At 47.9% G+C, this 20,915-nt stretch overlaps 1 pseudogene; it reads right to left on the bottom strand.

Moving 5' to 3' along the window:
• LOC119355076 overlaps nt 1-7,638 on the bottom strand; it is a 10,164-nt pseudogene extending 2,526 nt beyond the window's left edge.
• Between the last annotated feature and the right edge of the window lie 13,277 nt (nt 7,639-20,915).

The raw sequence follows: 20,915 nt of genomic DNA, 5'->3' as shown, positions 1-20,915 counted from the left end.
GCGAGGCCGCTCGCCTGAGTGCGCCTGAGCCTGACCCAGTGGCCCAGTTCTTCTCCTTCCCAGGCGGTCGCGCCCTCTCCCCTCCACCTCGTACCGACGTCATGCAACTAGAGATCGAGAACGCCATGCTCGAGGCGCTCACTTCGCCGCTGGCCTTTGAGGACGGCGGTCGCTCACTGCCCCACGCTTCGACTCGACGTGGGGCCGTTGACGGCTTCCTGGAAGACGACATTCTGCCATGCATCGCCGACCTCGACGCCCCTCTCAGCAGCCCATGCATCACCACCCCGGATCCTGCTTTTGTAGGCTTCCATGTCGCTGCCATCACCCAGAAGGTCGATTGCCTCCACCTCGATGCTGGACAGGGAAGCACCAGTCAGGTGGGCGGACCGCAGCAGCTGTTCTGCCCCCTTCATTGGCCATCCTCGACGCTCCGCCAGCTCCTCCTGCCCGTCCACGCTCATCAGCTCCCCCGAAAGTGCGGGCCTCTTCTGCTCCTTCTCGCCGAAGCGCGCGCCAGGTCGCGTCCGGCTGCACTGTGCCCGTGGCTCAGCGCGCGGCGCTGCACCTCATCCAAGAACTCGGCGGCCTCGGCCCAAAGGATCGGATGACTCCATCGGCGGCGGCTGCCCTGCTCAAGCGCTTCGAGGAGCCCCTGTCCCGCAGCGACATCAAGGCGATTGCAAAGCTCACTGGCCTGGACAGTAAGGCACTGGAAATCACGGCCGGGATGGCCGGCGCGGATGCTGAGGATGTAGCTTGATCATGTTAGTGTTAACTAGTAGTCTTCGTCGACGGCTAGTTTTAGACCAGTTCGAGTTAGGATTAGTCTTCATGTGTAGTCTTCAGTCAGCAGGATCAGTTTCTAGCCACCGCCGGGATTTTGGGCCTATTGGTGGCCGGCGGTGCCCCCTGGGTCGATGTAATGTGTGCTGTAACCCCTCTGTTTTAATGGATAGTCGACGAAGCGAACTCCCCTGTCTCCATGATTGATACAAATTATAGGATTATGTCGTCGAATGTTAGAGGCCTTAACGCGCCGGCTAGACGATCTGCAGTTAGAGAGGTGGCGCAGGCAAACAAGATCTCAATCCTAAACCTACAAGAAACTAAAATAGAGGCTTGGACTTCTGAAATGGCTCGCGACGTTGGGGGAAATCTTCTGCAGGGCTGCGTGGTGCTTCCGGCAGTGGGCACAAGAGGGGGCGCAGCAATCTTCTGGGACAAGCAGATCGTCGACATCACGGATCAGATCATCGCTAGTTTCTCCATCACTGCCAAGGTGAGGATCATTAGCACCGGTCACTCGTTTTGGATGACTACAGTATATGGGCCGACGGATGACCAGCGGAAAGCAAATTTTCTGTCTGAGCTGGCTGCGGTTGCGCCGGCTGCCTCAGAGCCATGAATGCTGAACGGTGACTTCAACATGATTTACCAAGCTAGGGACAAGAACAACTCCAACATCAATAGAAGAATGATGGGCCATTTCCGCAGAGCAATTGACCTTGCCGGGGTAAAAGAGGTCAAATGCAAAAATAGGAGATTTACGTGGAGCAGCGAGAGGGAGGACCCAACTCTTTGTAGCATCGACAAGGTTTTCTGCAACCTGGCATGGGAGGATATGCACCCAAACTTTGTGCTAATGGTGGCCTCCACTTCGTTCTCTGATCATTGCCCTCTGGTGCTGGCTAATGGAGTTAGGCATGTCACCAGGGCAAGGTTCAAATTCGAAAACTTTTGGACAGTCTTTCCTCATTTTCAAGAGATGGTGCAGCATGCTTGGGAGAGGCCTGTCTGCCATGACTGCCCGTTCGAGAGATTGAAGAAGAAAATGGAAAGAGTTGCGGTGGATTTAAAGGTTTGGAGCAAAAGTTTGTTTGGGGGTGCGAAACTTCAATTTCACATCGCCAACGAGGTCATCATGAGGCTAGACGCAGCGCTGGAGGCTAGACCATTGTCACCTGACGAGCTACACCTGAGGAAGCAACTAAAACTAAAGGTTCTTGGGCTGGCAGCAATTGTAAGGGCTCGCAAGAAGCAGGCCTCCAGGATTTCTTGGCTCCGCGCGGGAGATGCAAACTCAAAGTTCTTTCATGCCCGCGTCCTCTCACGTCGTAGAAAAAACTACATCCACTCGATCAAGCACGGCGACGCCATTGTCACAGAGCCGCGGGAGAAAGTTAAGTTGTCCTTCGATCACTTCGCCCGCGGCCTTGGGGATACCTGGCATCGAAGCTGCACACTTAACTGGGACATGCTCCAGCTGCCAGCCGTCGACCTGCAAGGCATCGATCTTCCTTTCTGTGAGCAAGAAATCTGGGCGGCCATCAAGGCATCTCCAATGGAAAAAGCTCCTGGGCCGGATGGGTTCACTGGCAAGTTCTTCAGATCATGTTGGCACATTATCAAACTAGATATCATGGTGGTTTTCCAAAAGTTCTACAACCTAGCGGGTGGCAATTTTGCCGATCTGAACACTGCCTTCATTGCCTTGCTGCCAAAGAAGGATGGAGCAACAGAGTTGGGTCACTTTCGTCCGATCAGCCTCATTCATTCCATGGCTAAGTTGATTGCAAAAGTTCTATCCATGAGACTAGCGCCTCGGCTTCAAGACCTGATTTCCCCAGCACAAACGGCATTTCAGAAAGGAAAATTCCTGCATGAAATCTACCAATACGTGCAGGGCTATGTCAGAGCGCTCCATCAGCAGAAAAAAGGGCCCTCCTGTTCAAGTTAGACATTGCAAAAGCTTTCGATTCTATCTCTTGGGCTTATGTCCTGGAGCTAATGCAAAAGCTGGGTTTTCCACCGAGATGGCGTGATTGGATCGTGCTAATCTTATCGCCGGCCTCCTCTTCGGTGCTGCTAAATGGGGATCCGGGCGATCGCTTCTGGCATATGCAAGGGTTAAGGCAGGGCGACCCCCTCCCCCCTGCTCTTCGTCATCGCAATTGACCCGCTCCACCACCTGCTTGCTGTTGCATCTGACCTTGGGGTCCTGGCGCCCCTGCCGGGCCGCGGCCAAAGCTTGCGTGTCAGCTTATATGCTGACGACGCAGTTATCTTCGCCAATCCATCTGCGCAGGAGGTGGGCAAGCTGCTTGAACTGTTGGATAGTTTCGGAGAAGCCACCGGTCTGAAGCTGAACCAAAGAAAATCTTCAGTTGTCGCAATCTGCTGTGAGGAGCTAAACGTGCCGGATCTGCTACAGGGCTTCGGTGGTCAAATTGTCAGTTTCCCAATAACTTACCTGGGCCTCCCAATTTCGCCAACTCGCCTCAGAATGGTACATTTTCAGTTCCTGATCGATAGGTTGAAAGCACGGCTGGCTGGCTGGAAGGGCAAGCTCCTTAATATTGTTGGGAGAAGAGTTCTCGTCAGATGCGTCCTCTCTGCTCTCCCAACTTTTGCGATGACTGCACTGAAGATACCGAAAAAGATACTGAAGGAAATGGACAAATCGCGAAGACGATTCCTTTGGGCACAAGATGACGAGCTCTCTGGTGGAAAGTGCAAAGTATCCTGGGACAAGGTTTGCCGCCCTCTAGATCATGGAGGCCTTGGTCTCCTGGATCTGCTCAAATTCAACCGTGCGCTGAGAATGCGTTGGCAATGGCTTGCATGGGCAAGGCCTGAGAAGCCTTGGGTTGCCGTGTCCCCAGGTCCCGATGATCAGGAAAGGGCTCTGTTTGCCAATGCGACATCTATCCGTGTTGGCAATGGAAAAAGCACCAACTTCTGGAAGGATACCTGGATCGGAAATGAGCCACTGCCTACAACTTTCCCTGCTCTGTTCAGTCACGCGAGGCGCAAGAACAGATCGGTTGGGGAGGCGCTGGCAAATGATCAGTGGATTTCAGATTTACAACATGGAGATACAGCAGCAATAGCCCCTCAGTTTCCGCAGATGTGGCGACTCTTTGACGCAGCGCCAATTGCCATGGCTCCTGATCAAGAAGACGAAATCACATGGAAGCTCAATCGCGAAGGAACATACACCGACAAAACAGCTTATCAGATGCAATGCCAGCAAGCCCCCAACCCGGCCTACAGCAGCTTCATCTGGAAGGTCTGGGCTCCCAACAAGCTCAAAATGTTCATGTGGCTCTTGATAAGAGATCGACTGTGGTGCAACGACAGACTGCAAAGAAGAGGTTGGCCCAATGGCTATTTTTGCCCTTTGTGCACCAGGAACTTGGAAACATCTACACACCTCATCTGGAGCTGCAGTTTCTCGCACCTGGTTTGGGGGAAATGTGCCACTTGGTCAGGCTGCTCTTCGCTGGCACCAGTCACGATGTCTCGGCTCAGCTCGGCACAGACTTGCCAACTCCTCATCAACAAGACTGCTACTGCTTGCAGGCGCGGAATCAGATCGCTGATCATCATGGTCGCCTGGGAATTGTGGAGGGAAAGGAACCACTGCGTTTTCCGGGAAAAACACCGCGGGTGGATGATGTTCTCACGGCAATCAGGAGCAATATCAAGCAATGGAGACTGGCCGGAGCCAAATGCTTAGAGTCTCCCTTCGGGGACGCCATTAGCGAAAATTAGACTCAAGAGAGGGGAGGGCAACTGTATTTTTCTATTTTTCATCCACCTGATCGCTTGATCTTATGTTTCCACTGCTTTCTGCTAAATCAATGAAGCCGGCAATATGTTGGGTCTTTCAAAAAAAGAGAAAAGTATAATTTTCGTCCCTCAACTTTTGGTGAAGTCTAGATTTAGTCCATCAACTCCAAAACCGGACAACTTGCACCTCCAACTACCGAAACCGGACAAGATTCGTCCCTGGTCTCGGTATTGACCGGTTTTGGTGCTGACTCACCCCAGTTTTGACTAGTGCATACTCAAATTCGTGTAAAAAAATTATATTCCTGAATTTTTTTGAAATTCACATACACTTTTCAAATCAGCGTAGTTTTTCCAAGGTCGCATATTTTTTTCAAAAATAAACATACTTTTTCCAAATCAGTGAACAATTTTGAAATTTGCGTACTTTTTTCAAATCTGTGATTTTTAACATTTGCATATTTTTTCAAATCTGCTTATTTTTGCGTAAAAAAATCCAAATCCACGTATTTTTTTAAGTTCGCATAATAATTTCAAATTCATGAACTCTTTCCAAAAAAATGTACGCGAACATGAAAAAGTACGTCAATTTTAAAAAGTACATGAATTTGAAAAAACTACATGAACTTTAAAAAAAGTACGCAGATTTGCATAAATATGTGAACTTGGAAAAAGTACGGATTTGAAAAAAGTACATAAATTTTTAAAAAGTTTACGTATTTGAAAAAAGTACCTGACTTTGAAAACATTACGCGGACTTGGAAAAATATGTGAATTTGAGTTGGCACAGTCAAAACCAGGGTGGGACATCATCAAAACCGGTCAAAACCGTTATCAGGGATGAATCTTGTCCGGTTTCAGAAGTTAAAAAGGGTGCAAGTTGTCCGGTTTTAGAGTTGAAGGACCAAATCTAGACTCCGCCAAGAATTGAGGGATGAAAAATATACTTTTCTCAAAAAAAAAAATAGCTATACACATCGACCTTGGCGTCAACCGGCAGACTCAGCGCCCACTCGGGTGCCATGTACCCCGTCGTCCCCCTCATGTGGGAGAGTTGTACGCCGTCGCCAATGGCCTTCCTCCCGGACAGCTTGGCCAGCTCGAAATCAGAGATCTTTGGGTCGAGGTTCCGCGTGAGCAGGATGTTCTCCGGCTTGACGTCGCAGTGAATGACCCACTCGAGGCACTCGTGGTGAAGGTAGGCTAGGCCCCTGGCCGCACCCAAAGCGATCTTGAACCGCTCACCCCATGCCAGCGCTTTGCCGATGTCCTCGCCGAACAGGCGCATGTCTAGCGACCCGTTCTCCACATACTCGTACACCAACAACTTGTGTTTCGATTTCAAAAAACAACTTGTGTTTCTCCTCGGAGCAGAACCCCCAAATCCTCACGAGGTTGATACGGTTGATCCTCCCAAACACCGTCATCTCGGCCCAGAACTCCTCCTCGCCCTGCACCACGTTTGTCAGCTTCTTCACCGCCACCACGGTGGTCAAGCACGCCGCGGTACACAACGCCGGAGCCGCCCCGGCCGAGCTCCTCGTTGAAGTTCCCAGTCGCAGTCTTGAGCTCCCGATACGTGAACCTCCTGAACTGGGTCCCCAAGATCAGCCTGTAGCCCGATGCCTCCAGAGAGCTCGGGAATGGGATGCTCTCATGTCCTGACAGGAACCACCATGCCATGGCGACCAAGAAAAGGAGAAGCTCGAGAAATCCGAGTGCTGCGGCGAAGGCGAAAACGTAGGACCAGCTTGCGTGGCCGCTGGGTACCCCGTACGTGTACGCGTATGGCGAGACGATGGCAGCGCCGGAACCATTATGATTGCAGTCGAGGCCCGCGGACGGCGTCGGTGCCGTGGCGTTGAGATCGCCAGGCACCTTGAGATATATGCTTCCGGGGAACGCCGGCGAGGTGTAGCCGTTAAACAGGAGGCCTTTGGGGTAGCACCTGCCCTGGCCATCCGTCCGGTAGGAGAAGGCGATGCAGGAACATGTATTCAAACAGATGCTCTTGCAGTATTGGAACGTGACGGACTGGTTGAACCCGAGGTCGTAGCCGTAGAAGTCGGTGTAGGCCACCTTGACGAACTTGAACCGCTCCGGCGCCACGGCTCCGCTGCAGTTGGCGGTGAACCCCGGCGCGCAGGAGCACCGGAGGGACGGCTGGTACTCGCAGATGGCGTTCTTGCCGCACAGCCCGTGGACGGAGCACGGCTGCTTCAGCGCCGCCCACGTGACCGTCCATCCTCCGGCCGCGTCCAGGCTGTACATCCTCAGGTTCCCGTCCTGCTCGACGGTCAGCCGTCTCTTGGCGCCGGCGACGCCCAGGTCGGTGGCCTCGGCTCGCAGGTTGTCGCTGGAGAGGAACACCCCGGCGTCGTCCAGGACGCCGACCCGTGAGCTGTTGTAGTTGGTCCGCCCGCTCCCGAACACGCCGAGGTCCGGGTCCGGCCAGTAGATGCTGGCGATCTCCGGGCCGTCGTAGAGGAGGCGCAGCACGTTGTCGTTGTCGTAGTAGAGGGTGTAGTAGCCGGCGACGAGCTTCTTGTCCTTGGACAGCGTCTGCGACGGGAGCAGCGTGTCCGTCGGCCAGTCGAAGCTCTGCCACGCGGCAACGCCGGTGGAATCTTCCGGGGTCCGTGATGAGAAGGTTGCCGGCGTCGAGAAGGGAGACGGCGAGGCGCTTGTTGCCGCCGGTCTTGCTGTTCCACACAGTCGTCCCGTTGGCGTCGGCGAGGGCCAGCACGCCGTCGTGGCCGAAGGATATACGGGAAGCCCGGCCGTTCACGGGGGCGCCAGGGTTGGCCGTCCAGACGGCGGTCCGGTTCTTGGCCGCGGTGAACCAGACGGAGAAGTAGAAGGCGTTGTCGACGTGGACGGCTGGGAGGAAGCCGCAGGAGAAGGTGGCGTCCGGCGACACCAGGAAGGGCCGCTCGTGGTCTTCCACCGACAGGGATGACCCGGCGCTCAGCGTGTGCTGTGCCGATGATGCACCGGAGCGCAGGAGCAGAACGAGAGAGACGAGCGGAACGAGAGCTGGACTGAAGAATCTAGCCATCACGAATTGTGTAGAGGAATGTGTGAGTACGTGCTAGTTACGTCGTCAGGCCAGTGGTGTTCTTTTAAAGGCTGAAGAGAAAGTAGTGAGATGCTGGATACGGTTGTCCACTCGTCTTGTCCATATGATGTCGCAGTGGACTATAAGACTTACGCCCTGTTTGTTTCATAAGTTCTAGGACTTTTTTAAGTCTTAACTTATAAGTCCCGAGTCCCTATCTATTTGTTTACAGAAACTTATCATGGGTTAGAGGTTATTAAATAGGGTCTGTCTAGGCCTCATCTAGATGAGACATAATTATGTCTCATTTAAGTTGTGACATCCACGGAAGGCTACTTCACTTATTTGTTTGTTTATTTGTTTCCTGAAATCTAAAAAGCGGCCGGCCACTAAATAGACAGAACGAGCGGCCGAACGCTCGCCGCTCGATCGACTCAGATCGTGCGGCCCGCAACGCCAGGTGTTACCTGGTCGGCGAGGCAGTCGCGAGCACCGCGCTACACGACAGACGTCCAATCTCTCCTCCTCCACCTTCTCCTCTTCAGCCACGCCCATCTTCCCCCGTCGTTCCCCTTCTCCATCCACCTGCCCCCGAGCAGCAGGGAGCATCGGCGCCTGCGCTGCGTCGCCATGGATGGCCCGCCCCGAGTAGCAGCCAGCAGCCAACGACGTGAGGCTGGGAGTTCCTCTCCTCCCCGGATCCCGGTGACGGCGAGATCCAGCAGATGTAGACCAACCGGCGGTTGTCGTCGCCACGGCACGCGGCCCTCCATGGGCTTGTGCTTCCGCTCGCTTGGCGACGTGGTTCCCAGTGACTTACCAAACGGCTGATTCGATCTGTGCCCCGATGACATGCCTAGTGCCCCAAGAAGGTCGTATCTTCTCCTCATCCACTCCTTTTGCTCTCTTTCTCTCTCTTCTTCCCTGGCCTGATGCGATGATTTGCCCCTAACAAATCCATCAATTTTTCATGTTTCCTTGCCGGGAATGAATAGATTGGATCTGTTGGTTCGTTGCTGCATGGACGTGCTGGAGTCCTCGTCCACTGCATCTAGTAATTACAGGCCGCGGCATGGGAAGATAGAGAATCTCTGCCAACATTTCTGCTCAGACTGCGTACAACTACAAAGTGTTGCAGTACCCAGATCAGAAGCCTCTGCATCCTGAAACGGCACCTTCGCCACTTGCAGATCCAGAACAAGTATTTACAGGGTAGTTTTAGTTGGCATCTATAGTAGTTTTAGTTGCACACATAGTTGTTTTTCGTTGGACATGATTATTGGAAAGTTGCACATACGGTGATCATTTTTGTTGGCATCTATAGTAGGTTTAATTTAATTGCACACATATTTGTTCTCAGTTGGATACGATCATTGGGAAGTTGCACACACAGCGATCATTTTTTGTTGGCATCTACAGTACTTCTAGATATTACGCACATAATTGTTCTCGGTTAGATACGGTCATTCGGAAGTTACATACACGGTGATCATTTTTTGTTGGCATCTATAGTAGTTCCAGTTGCACACATGGTTGTTTTCAGTTGGACATAATCATTGAAAAGTTGCACACACAAGGATTATTTTTGGTTGGCATCTATAGTAGTTCTAGTTGCACACATAGTTGTTTTCAGTTGGACACGGTCATTGGAAAGTGCACACACGACGATCATTTTTTGTTGGCATCTATAGTAGTTCTACTTGCACATATAGTTGTTTTCAGTTGGACACGGTCATTGGAAGTAGTTGGCAGGGGCAATAGAAGTAGTTGCACAGAATCTGCTAGGCAGTTGGCCAGGGCAACAGATAAAGTTGCACATCTCACTGACATGAATTTGTTGAATGGTGAAAAAATGCACATCCATAGACCATGAGGGTGCAGAAAAGTTGTATACAGGTGAGATCTTTGAAACTAGATCCCGCATGGATATATTTTGACGAATTTTTTTCGATGCCAACTTTGGAGCTATATAGTGCAACTCTATTACTGCATTGTGCAACTTTATTACTACATCGTGCAATTTTTTTCCAAAACTAATGTTTGGAGCTGCGCCTTCGTATGAGGTTACAACCTAGCAACCACGACAACTTTGATGTGCGACTAGTCTATTGCCTCAACGAAAGTCGATGTGCAACCTCCTCTTGTAATGTAGTCTAGTCGCACACACATTGATATTTAGTTGGCTTGTAATGTAGTCTAGTTGCACATACATTGATATTTAGTTGGCTTGTAATGTAGTCTAGTTGCACACACATTGATGTTTAGTTGGCAGGAAGACTAATTACACACGCATATGCTTAGTTGGCTTGTAATTTAGTCTAGTTGCACACACACTGATGTTTAGTTGGCAGGACACTAGTTGCACACACATATGCTCAGTTGGCGTGGCAATTTAGTCTAGTTGCACATACATTGATGTTTAGTTGGCAGGACTTTTTTGGCACACACATATGCTCAGTTGGCGCGGCAATCTAGTCTAGTTGCACACACATTGATGTTTAGTTGGCAGGAAGACTAGTTCGTCGAAACATCCCCATGCGGGATATAGTTTTGAAGAGCACGTCGCGAGGATTCCAGCGGTGAAAACGAATCTTAATTCCGACGCGCGGTTTGGAAGATATAGCTTTTTGAAAATTTTGAAAACCGAAACAAATGCATATGTAATCTGTTTTTTCCAACTGACTGTGACCGGTGTGAATGTATTAAATGCTAAAAGATACATGCGCTAGCGGACAAAAATTACACACATGCATGTCTATTTTAGGCCAGCCGCTCGCGCATGTATGGCTGGCCGCTCCATCGCGCTAGTGGGCAGCCGGCCGCCCACTAGACGCTCCCTATTTGTTTTTCCTCCTTCGATCCGATATCAGTACACGCGCAACCGTGTTGACCGACGCTGGAGAAGCGGGCGGGCGGTCGTGGCCTCCTTCCAACAAGGACGGCCCAAGCGGAACGGCTGGCTGGGAGGCCCAATTACACGATGGTTCTTTTCAAAACATGTATGTACACTCGTTATCCTCAGAAGAAAATGTACGTGCACTTGCTCGCTTAGAATCCTAGACCTAGCAGCTAGGCTCGTATATTCAACGAGCATGCTATCATCACATAGCTAATTACCTCCTCTAGTCTAGTAATTAAGCACGCTACATCTCTCACTCAACTATTAATCAACGAGCAACTACCCCATGTAGATGCAGCTAGACACGCCGTAATTCTCGCCAAAGCCTTTTCCTTAGCCTACTCTGTAATTATTTCCACTTTGTGTTTTCTTGCCGTCCATCAGTCAAATACAACTAAGGGCAAAACATATATTTTCTATTATTTTTGATTTTGTTGGTGAAACAAAAATATGCAAATTTTTGTTAAATCGTGAATTAGAAAGGACATAGAAAATTCAAAAAATGTTTACGAATTCAAAAAAGTTTATCAAATAGAAAAATGTTCCTGAAATTAAAAAAGTTCAGATTAAAAAAATCATGATTTTATAAATGTAATTAAAAACAAGAATTGGAAAATTTATGATTTTCAAAAAAAATCACAATTTTCCGACTTTATTCATGAATTTTTTTACAAATAATATAAAAACTAAAAATCATGAATATTTTTTAAAATGTGGGTACAACCGCCCGATAACACTCCTCCCGCCCCTAATTGTAGTCTCGTTGCAGGCATGCAGTTCCATGTCGAAGGTGGACTTGCAACCAGGACAAAAATAGATTAAGTCCAGTTCTGTGTCAAGGATGGACTTCCAACTGGGACAAAAATGGGTCGGGCAATTGGGATAAAAAGGGTAGGGGGGCCCAGTTGCATGTCGATGATGGACTTGCAACCACGACAAAAAAGCGACACCCCCTCTCTCAGTTGCATGTCGAGGGTGCAGCTGCAATTGGGACAAAAAGGGTAGGGGCTCCCAGTTGCGTGTCGAGGGTGAACTTGTAACTAGGACAAAAAAGGACGTCCTCTCTCTCAGTTCCGTGTCGAGGGTGGAGCTGCAACTGGGATAAAAGGTAGGGGGGCATTTGCATGTTGATGGTGGACTTATAACTAGGACAAAAAGGGGATGTCCCCTCTCTTAGTTGTGAGTCGAGAGTGGAGCTGTAATTGGAGCAAAAAGGGCAGGGGGGCCCAGTTGCATGTCGAGGATGTGCTTGCAACTAGGACAAACAAGGGACCACCCCCTCTCAGTTCTATGTTGAGTTGGTGCTGCAATTAGGACAAAAAGGGTAGGGGGCCCAGTTGCGTGTCGGGGTGGACTCACAACTAGGGCAAAAAAGGTGTCCCCTCTCTCAATTGTGTGTCGAGGGTGTACTTGCAACTAGGACAAAAAAGGGACGTCCCCTCTCTTAGTTGTGTGTCAAAGGTGGAGCTGGAATTCGGACAAAATGTGTAGGGGGCCTAGTTGCGTGTCTAGGGTGAACTTGCAACTAGGACAAAAAAGGAACATCCCCTCTCTCTACTGCGGGTCAAGGGTGAAGCTGCAATTGGGACAAAAAAGGTAGGGGGGCAGTTGCGTGTCGAGGGTGGACTTGCAACTAGGACAAAAAAGGGGAGCCTCCTCTCTTTGTTGCGTGTCGAGAGTGTAGTTGCAACTAGGATAAAAAAGGAATGTTCCCTCTATCAGTTGCGTGTCGAGGGTGGAGCTGCAATTGGGACAAAAAGGTAGGGGGCCCAGTTGCATGTCCATGGTGGACTTGTAACTAGGACAAAAAAGGGACGTCCCCTCTCTCAGTTGTGTGTCGAGGGTGGAGCTGCAATTGGGGCAAAAGAGTATGGCCCCCAGTTGCATGTCAAGGATGTGCTTGCAACTAGGACAAACAAGGGACGTCACCTCTCTTAGTTCCATGTCGAGTTGGTGCTGCAATTGGGACAAAAAGGGTAGGGTCCCCCGTTGCATGTCGAGGTGGACTTGCAACTAGGACAAAAAAAGGGCGTCCCCTCTCTCAGTTGCGTGTCAAGGGTGTACTTGCAACTAGGACAAAAAAGAAACGCCCCCTCTCTCAGTTGCGTGTCAAGGGTGGACCTGCAATTCAGACAAAATGAGTAGGGACTCCAGTTGTGTGTCCAGCGTGGACTTGCAACTAGGACAAAAAAGGAACATCCCCTCTCTTTGTTGCGTGTCAAGGATGGAGCTGCAATTGGGACAAAAGGATGGGGGCCCCAGTTGCGTATCGATGGTGGACTTGCAACTAGGACAAAAAAGGGATGTCCCCTCTCTTAGTTGCATGTCGAGGGTGGAGCTGCAATCGGGACTAAAAGGGTAGGGGGGCCTAGTTGCGTATCAAGGGTGGACTTGTAACTAGGACAAAAAAATCCCCTCTCTTAGTTGCATGTCGAGAGTGTACTTGCAACTAGGACAATAAAGGGATGTCCACTCTCTCATTTGTGTGTCGAGGGTGGAGTTGCAATTGGGACAAAAAGGGTAGGGGGCCCAAGTTGCATGTCGATGGTTGACTTGCAACTGGGGCTCCTACAAACAAACCCCCTAGTTGCAAGTTGATGGTTGACATGCAACTAGGGCCTCCGAGAAACACACAGACGTCGCCCCTAGTTGATAGTCAATGGTTGACATGCAACCCCCCGCCCCCCCGACAAACACACATAGAACTTGCCCCACCAGTTGCGAGTTGATGGTTGACTTGCAATCTGGCCTGAACAAACACACTACCTTCCCTAGTTGCGAGTCGGTGGTTGACATGCAGTTGGGCCCCTACAAACAGACGACCCTCTAGTTGCGGGTCGATGGTTGACTCGCAACTAGGACCCCTACAAAAAAACAAATAACACCCCTGGATTGCATGTCGATGGTTGACTTGCAACCGAGGCCCTACAAAAACACCCCTAGTTGTAAGTCAATGGCTGACATGTAACTGGGGCCCCTACAAAAAAACAAATGCCACCCCGAGTTGTGAGTCGATTGTTGACTTGCAACTGTGACCCGTACAGAATACACTCCTCTCACCTGGTTGCACATCGATGGTTGACTTGCAACTGGGGCCTGTACAAACAAACTTCCCTCCCTAGTTGCAAGTTGATGGTTGACTTGCAACTGCTGCCCCTACTAACAAACCCCATAGTTGCAAGTTGATGCTTGACATACAATTGGGGGCCTCGACAAACACATAGACGCCCCCTAGTTGCAAGTCGATGGTTGACATGCAACTGGGGCCCCTAACAAACACACACAAACGTCGTCATGCTAGTTGCGAGTCGATGGTTGGCTTGCAACTGGGGCCCGTACAAACACACTCCCTCCCCTAGTTGCGCGTCGATGGTTGACTTGCAACTGCGGCCCGTACAATCACACTCCCATCCCCTAGTTGCAAGTTGATGGTTGACTTCAAACTGGGGGCCCTACTAACCACCCCCCTAGTTGCAAGTCGATGGTTGACATGCAACTGGGGCCTCCCACAAACACACACAGACGCCGCCCCCTATAGTCAATAGTCAATGGTTGACTGCAACTAGGGCCTCCCACAAACACACATAGCCGCCGCCCCCTTATAGTTGGTAGTCGATGGTTGACATGCAACTGGGGCCCCTGACAAATACACAGACATCTCCCAACCAGTTGTGAGTCGATGGTTGACTTGTAGATAGGGCCCGTATAGACACACTCCCCTCCCTGGTTGCGAGGTGGTGGTTGACATGCAAATGGGCCCCTAAAAATACACGCCCCCTAGTTGCAAGTTGCGGGTCGATGGTTGAGTTGCAACTGGGCCTCCTATAAAAAAACAAACCGGGGCCCTACAAAAAAACCCCTAGGTGCGAGTCAATGGCTGACATGTAACTGGCGACCCTAAAAAAATGCCACCCCCAGTTGTGAGTTGATGGCTAACTTGCAAAATGGGGCCGTACAAACACACCCCTCTCCCTCATTGCAACTTAATGGTTGACTTGCAACTGGGGCCCCTACAAACAATCCCCTAGTTGCAAGTCGATGGTTGACATGCAACGCGTCAACTTGGGCCCCCGATAAAATGCACACAGACGCCCCCTAGTTGCAAGTTGATGGTTGACATGCAACTAGGCCCTCACAAACACACACAGACGTCGCCACACCAGTTGCGAGTCGATGATTGACTTGCAACTAGGGCCCGTACACACTCATTTCCCTTGGTTGCACGTCGATGGTTGACTTGTAACTGGGACCCGTACAAACACACTCCTCTCCCTAGTTGAAAGTCGATGGTTGACATGCAATTGCGGGCCCCGACAAACATCCCCCCTTGTTGCGAGTCGATGGTTAAAAAAGAAAAAGGAAAAAGGAAAGGAAATGAAAAAAAAATAAAAATGGAAACAAAAACCATGAATTTAAGACAATTGAATTCTAAAAATTCATAAATTTGAAGCAAAAAAGGAAGAGTGAAAAAAAGGAAAGGAAAAACAAAAGTAAAACAACCTGACTCGGACGAGAAACATGCATCGACGCCATGTATATACACAAAGCATAGAATCGGAATGGAAGGAAAAAGAAGCTAGAAAAAGAGCTCACAAATAAAATTTCTACAATGAACGGATACAACACATATAGTAGACAAAAAAATTAAGCTCGAAAAGGAAGAAATCGAGCAGGCGGACACACACACCAACAAAAAAAAGGGAAGCAGACACGAATAAATTTCTATCTAACATGAACATCTGAAGCACACCCTGCAATTCAAAAACAACCAGAAAAAAGCGGCCCGCCTGTTCCCCGGCGTGATGACCATAACGGGTCAGAAACAAAAAACGGGTCAAAAAAAGAACAACTAACGATGCAACTAGCGTCAGGGGCAACGAACAAGATACGGGATAAATTTTGCACGAGAATTACAAAAAAAGATCCAATGACCACTGATTTAGATGTGACATCCTTAAATAAATCTAGATGTGAGTTTTCCGTAAAAAGTTACAATAAATAGGTCGGATGAACCACAACTTAGATAAGACATTTTGAAATCTTCATGAGATTTAACAAATCTGATTTAAAATTATTCAAATATATTTTAAAATATTTTTCAATTTTAAAATCACACATTCAAATAAGTATTGACAAAAAGAAAATTCATGAATTTTAATAAATGTTTGCACACATCAAAAAGTGTTTCACGTACTAACAAAAATCATGAACTGGGCAGAAAAAGAGTGAGATGTGAACCAACGAGTGTTATATCGTACATTATATATTTTTAGTTTTGTATATCGTACATTATATAGGCACATAAAAACAGATAGCCTTTTGAATTGTTACAACACATCCCAGAAAATACAAAAACAAAAAAGAACAGGCTGCCCGTGCAACAAAAGGCCGGACCAACAAAAGAACACAGCCCAGAAAATACAAAAACAAAAAAGAATAAGCCGCCCGTGCAACAAGAGGCCGGACCAACAAAAGAAAAAGCAACGGCCCGAGTGACAGCGACTTGCGGGCGAGCGATGCGGGACGTGCACGACGCGAATCAAAACTTGCACGATAATTACAGCAGGTTAAATCCAAGGGTTAAGAGATTAGATGTGACATCCTTAAAAAACATCTAGATGTGAATTAGACAAACTGTATTAAATGACATGCTAAAAGACCCAAATCACCACTATAAGTCCCTATAAGTTCCTCCCTGAGAGTCTTTTTTGATAAGTCCCAAATCACCAGTTTAAGTCTCTATAAGTCCCTCCTGTTTGATTTAGATGGGACTTATAGGGACTTTTTTAAGTCCCTAAACCAATAAGTCCCTGGAAACAAACACCCTCTTAATCAAATGACTAACATGTATAATAAGAAAGAAAGAAAAACTTAATGTAAGATCTCAACAAATGGCTTTCATGCAAGGAAGAAATATATTCGATGGAGTAGTTATCCTTCACGAGACCATTCACGAGATACACCGGAAGAACATGAGTGAGGTAGTATTGAAAATTGACTTTGAAAAGGCATATAATAAAGTCAAATGGTCATTTCTACAGCAGACCCGGAGAATAAAAGGTTTCTCCGATAAATGGTGTGAGTGGATCCAAAATTTCATTACTGGAGGCAGTGTGGCTATCAAAGTCAATGATGATGTAGGCCATTACTTCCAGACGAAAAAAGGATTACGTCAAGGTGACTCACTGTCTCCAATGTTATTTAACATTGTCGCTGACATGCTGGCTACTTTGATTGAACGTGCCAAACAGGATGGTCAGATTGCAGGAGTAGTGCCACATCTTGTTGATGGAGGACTCTCTATCTTACAATATGCCGATGATACGATTCTTTTCATGGAACATGACCTTGATAAGGCGAGAAATCTGAAACTTCTGCTTTCAGCTTTTGAGCAAATGTCAGGTTTGAAAATCAACTTTCATAAAAGTGAATTGTTCTGTTTTGGAGAAGCCAAGGAGACGGCTGCGCAATATGCTGACTTGTTTGGATGTGCACAAGGCCAATTCCCAATTAAATATTTGGGAATTCCGATTCATTATCGGCGTCTCACTAATGCAGAGTGGAAACATGTTGAAGAACGATTGGAGAAACGATTAAGCAGTTGAAAAGGAAAATTGCTCTCCATTGGAGGACGACTAGTTTTGATCAATTCTATTCTCACCAACATGGTTCTCTACATGCTCTCATTTTTCCAACTACCCAAAGGGGTTCTGCAAAGACTGGATTACTTCAGATCCTGATTTTTTTTTTGGCAAAGAGACTGTGAAAAGAAAAGGTATAGACAAACCAAATGGAGCATCATTTGCCGACCGAAAGACCAAGGAGGCTTAGGTGTTCAGGACCTCCAGGTCAAGAATGATGCCTTACTCAGTAAATGGTTGTTCAAACTTCTTACTGAGGATGGTGTTTGGCAAACTATGCTATGCAACAAGTATTTAGGCCAAAAGGCGTTATCCCAGGCTTATTGGAAGCCCGGTGACTCGCATTTTTGGGCTGGTCTGGTGGCGGTAAAGAAACATCTTTTCCGTTTCGGATCCTTCGCGATAAAGGATGGCTCGGAGATACGCTTCTGGGAGGACAAGTGGCTAGGAAATATCACTCTCCGAGAACAGTACCCAGACTTGTACCGCATTGTACGCGATAAGAACGATACTCTTGCGCACGTGATGACCACTTATCCGCCAGATATATCATTTCGGAGGGATTTGGTTGGGACCCGTCTTGTGTCATGGCAACATCTTCTATCCCGTTTGGATTCGATTAACTTGACACAAGGTCGGGATGTCTTTCGCTAGAATCTTACTACATCTGGGTCCTTCACAGTTGACTCTATGTATCGTGCACTATCGCACATAGAGATTCCAGTGGCCAATAATAAACAAATCTGGAAATCGAAGATGCCACTAAAAGTTAAGATTTTCATGTGGTATCTTCGGAGAGGAGTTGTGCTAACTAAAGACAACCTCGCTCGACGCAACTGGAAAGGAAGCAAGAAATGTAGTTTTTGTACTCATGATGAGACAATCAAACATCTCTTCTTTTAATGCAAGTTTACGCGTTCTACATGGTCAGTTATCCAAATAGCGTCAAATTTGTATCCACCAACAAGTGTTACCAATATATATGGTCACTGGCTTGATGGAATACCAAATACTTTTAGTACGCTAATACGGGTGGGAGCGTCTGCCTTACTATGGTCGCTTTGGCTATGTAGAAATGATTGTGTTTTTAATGACAAAATCTCTTCTCCTGTGCAGGATATTTACCGTTGTACGCACTGGCTTCGTATGTGGTCTACTCTGCACCGAACGGAGTACCAATTGCTGTTCAAGGCGGTGTGTATGCGGTTGGAGCGGGTGGCCAGGGAGGTTTTTACCCAACATGGGTGGCAGCATAATCTCCGAATCGATCCACCTTCTCCGTCGACATAGGCATAGTTTCGGCCCCATATGGCTTTACTGTTGCCACTTTGTCGTTTTTATATTTTTTTGTCAGATTGTTTGTTTGATGGTTGTGTGCATCTTAGCTATGCAGAAGCCGGGTGTCGCTCTTTATGTTTTGTATCCGCTCGATGCTACATTTTGAGTTAATAAAAGCATCCTTTATCGAAAAAAAGATCTCACCAATATAGCACTGACTGAGACTATATAACATCGGCAGTACCAATTCAAGAAGAAAAAACGAATAAAACACTAAGTCAATTTCTTCCGCAACAGCTCCTTCAAGAAGAGGTACACATGTCCTTGTGTTGTCATTGTCCAGTGAGCAGTAGGATGAGGATTTTCATCTTAATTGATGAAATCAATCACTTAAGGCCAATGCATCAAACAACGAGACAACCCCTTTAGCAAGGTAACGACACAAGTTCTTCGTTGTTCAACACGACCAATAAAGGTCAGAACAAGTTTTCATTTGGACATGAAGCGTGAAGGAAATATGCCCTAGAGACAATAATAAAGTTATTATTTATTTTCTTATTTCATGATAAATGTTTATTATTCATGCTAGAATTGTATTAACCGGAAACATAATACATGTGTGAATACATAGACAAACAGAGTGTCACTAGTATGCCTTTACTTGACTAGCTCGTTGATCAAAGATGGTTAAGTTTCGTAACCATAGACATGAGTTGTCATTTGATTAACGAGATCACATCATTAGGAGAATGATGTGATTGACTTGACCCATTCTGTTAGCTTAGCACTTTATCGTTTAGTTTGTTGCTATTGCTTTCTTCATGACTTATATATGTTTCTATGACTATGAGATTATGCAACTCCCGTTTACCAGAGGAACACTTTGTGTGCCACCAAACGTCACAACATAACTGGATGATTATAAAGGTGCTCTACAGGTGTCTCCAAAGGTACTTGTTGGGTTGGCGTATTTCGAGATTAGGATTTGTCACTCCGATTGTCGGAGAGGTATCTCTGGGCCCACTCGGTAATGCACATCACTATAAGCCTTGCAAGCATTGCAACTAATGAGTTAGTTGCGGGATGATGTATTACGTAACGAGTAAAGAGACTTGCCGGTAACGAGATTGAACTAGGTATTGAGATACCGACGATCGAATCTCGGGCAAGTAACATACCGATGACAAAGGGAACAACGTATGTTGTTATGCGGTCTGACCGATAAAGATCTTCGTAGAATATGTAGGAGCCAATATGGGCATCCAGGTCCCGCTATTGATTATTGACCAGAGAGGTGTCTCGGTCATGTCTACATAGTTCTCGAACCCGTAGGGTCCGCACGCTTAACGTTCGTTGACGATATAGTACTATATGAGTTATGTATGTTGATGACCGAATGTTGTTCGGAGTCCGGGATGAGATCACGGACATGACGAGGAACTCCGGAATGGTCCGAAGATAAAGTTTGATATATGGGATAATAGTGTTTGGTCACCGGAAGGGTTCCGGAAATCACCGGAAGGGGTTCCGGATGTTTCCCGAAATATTTGGGTACGAGAACACTTTATTTGGGCCAAAGGGGAAAGCCCACAAGGTTTTTGGAAAGCGCAAAAGGAAGTTTTGCGGAGTCCAGGGGCCAGACGCCAGGGTCCCTGGCGTCTGGGTCCAGACGACAGGAACACTGGCGTCTGGCCCTGGAGTCCGAGAAGGACTCTTGCCTTTCGGGTGAAACCGACTTTGTGGAGGCTTTTACTCCAAGTTTCGACCCCAAGGCTCAACATATAAATAGAGGGGTAGGGCTAGCACCCAAGACACATCAAGAAACACCAAGCCGTGTGCCGGTAGCCCCGTCCCCTCTAGTTTATCCTCCATCATAGTTTTCGTAGTGCTTAGGCGAAGTCCTACGGAGATTGTTCTTCACCAACACCGTCACCACGCCGTCGTGCTGCCAGAACTCATCTACTACTTCACCCCTCTTGCTGGATCGAGAAGGCGAGGACGTCACCGGGCCGAACGTGTGCAGAACTCGGAGATGTCGTGCTTTCGATACTTGGATCGGTCGGACGTGAAGACGTACGACTACATCAACCGCGTTGATATAACGCTTCCGCGAACGGTCTACGAGGGTACGTAGACAACACTCTCCCCTCTCGTTGCTATACATCATCATGATCTTGCGTGTGCGTAGGAATTTTTTTGAAATTACTATGTTCCCCAACAAAGCGATGTTTCAAAAATCATCTTGAAAATATATCTTTTGATAGTCACCCCAGCCAGTACTCCACCATAGAACATAGTTGTTCTTTCGCATGGGTAGGACACCTACCCACCATAGACGACCACCGATCTCCCATGTTGCCAATGGTGGAGCCGGAAATTAAAGGTAGTTAGGGGGTACAAATGACACGGGGCCAAACTACATTAATGCATGTATTTTTTTCTAAATTCTACACTGTTCATCTCT

This window comes from Triticum dicoccoides, chromosome 1A (genome assembly GCF_002162155.2).
Source record: "Triticum dicoccoides isolate Atlit2015 ecotype Zavitan chromosome 1A, WEW_v2.0, whole genome shotgun sequence".
NCBI lineage: Eukaryota > Viridiplantae > Streptophyta > Magnoliopsida > Poales > Poaceae > Triticum > Triticum dicoccoides.
Note: the sequence above shows the minus strand (reverse complement) of the source record. Positions and strands in the feature narration are given on the sequence as shown.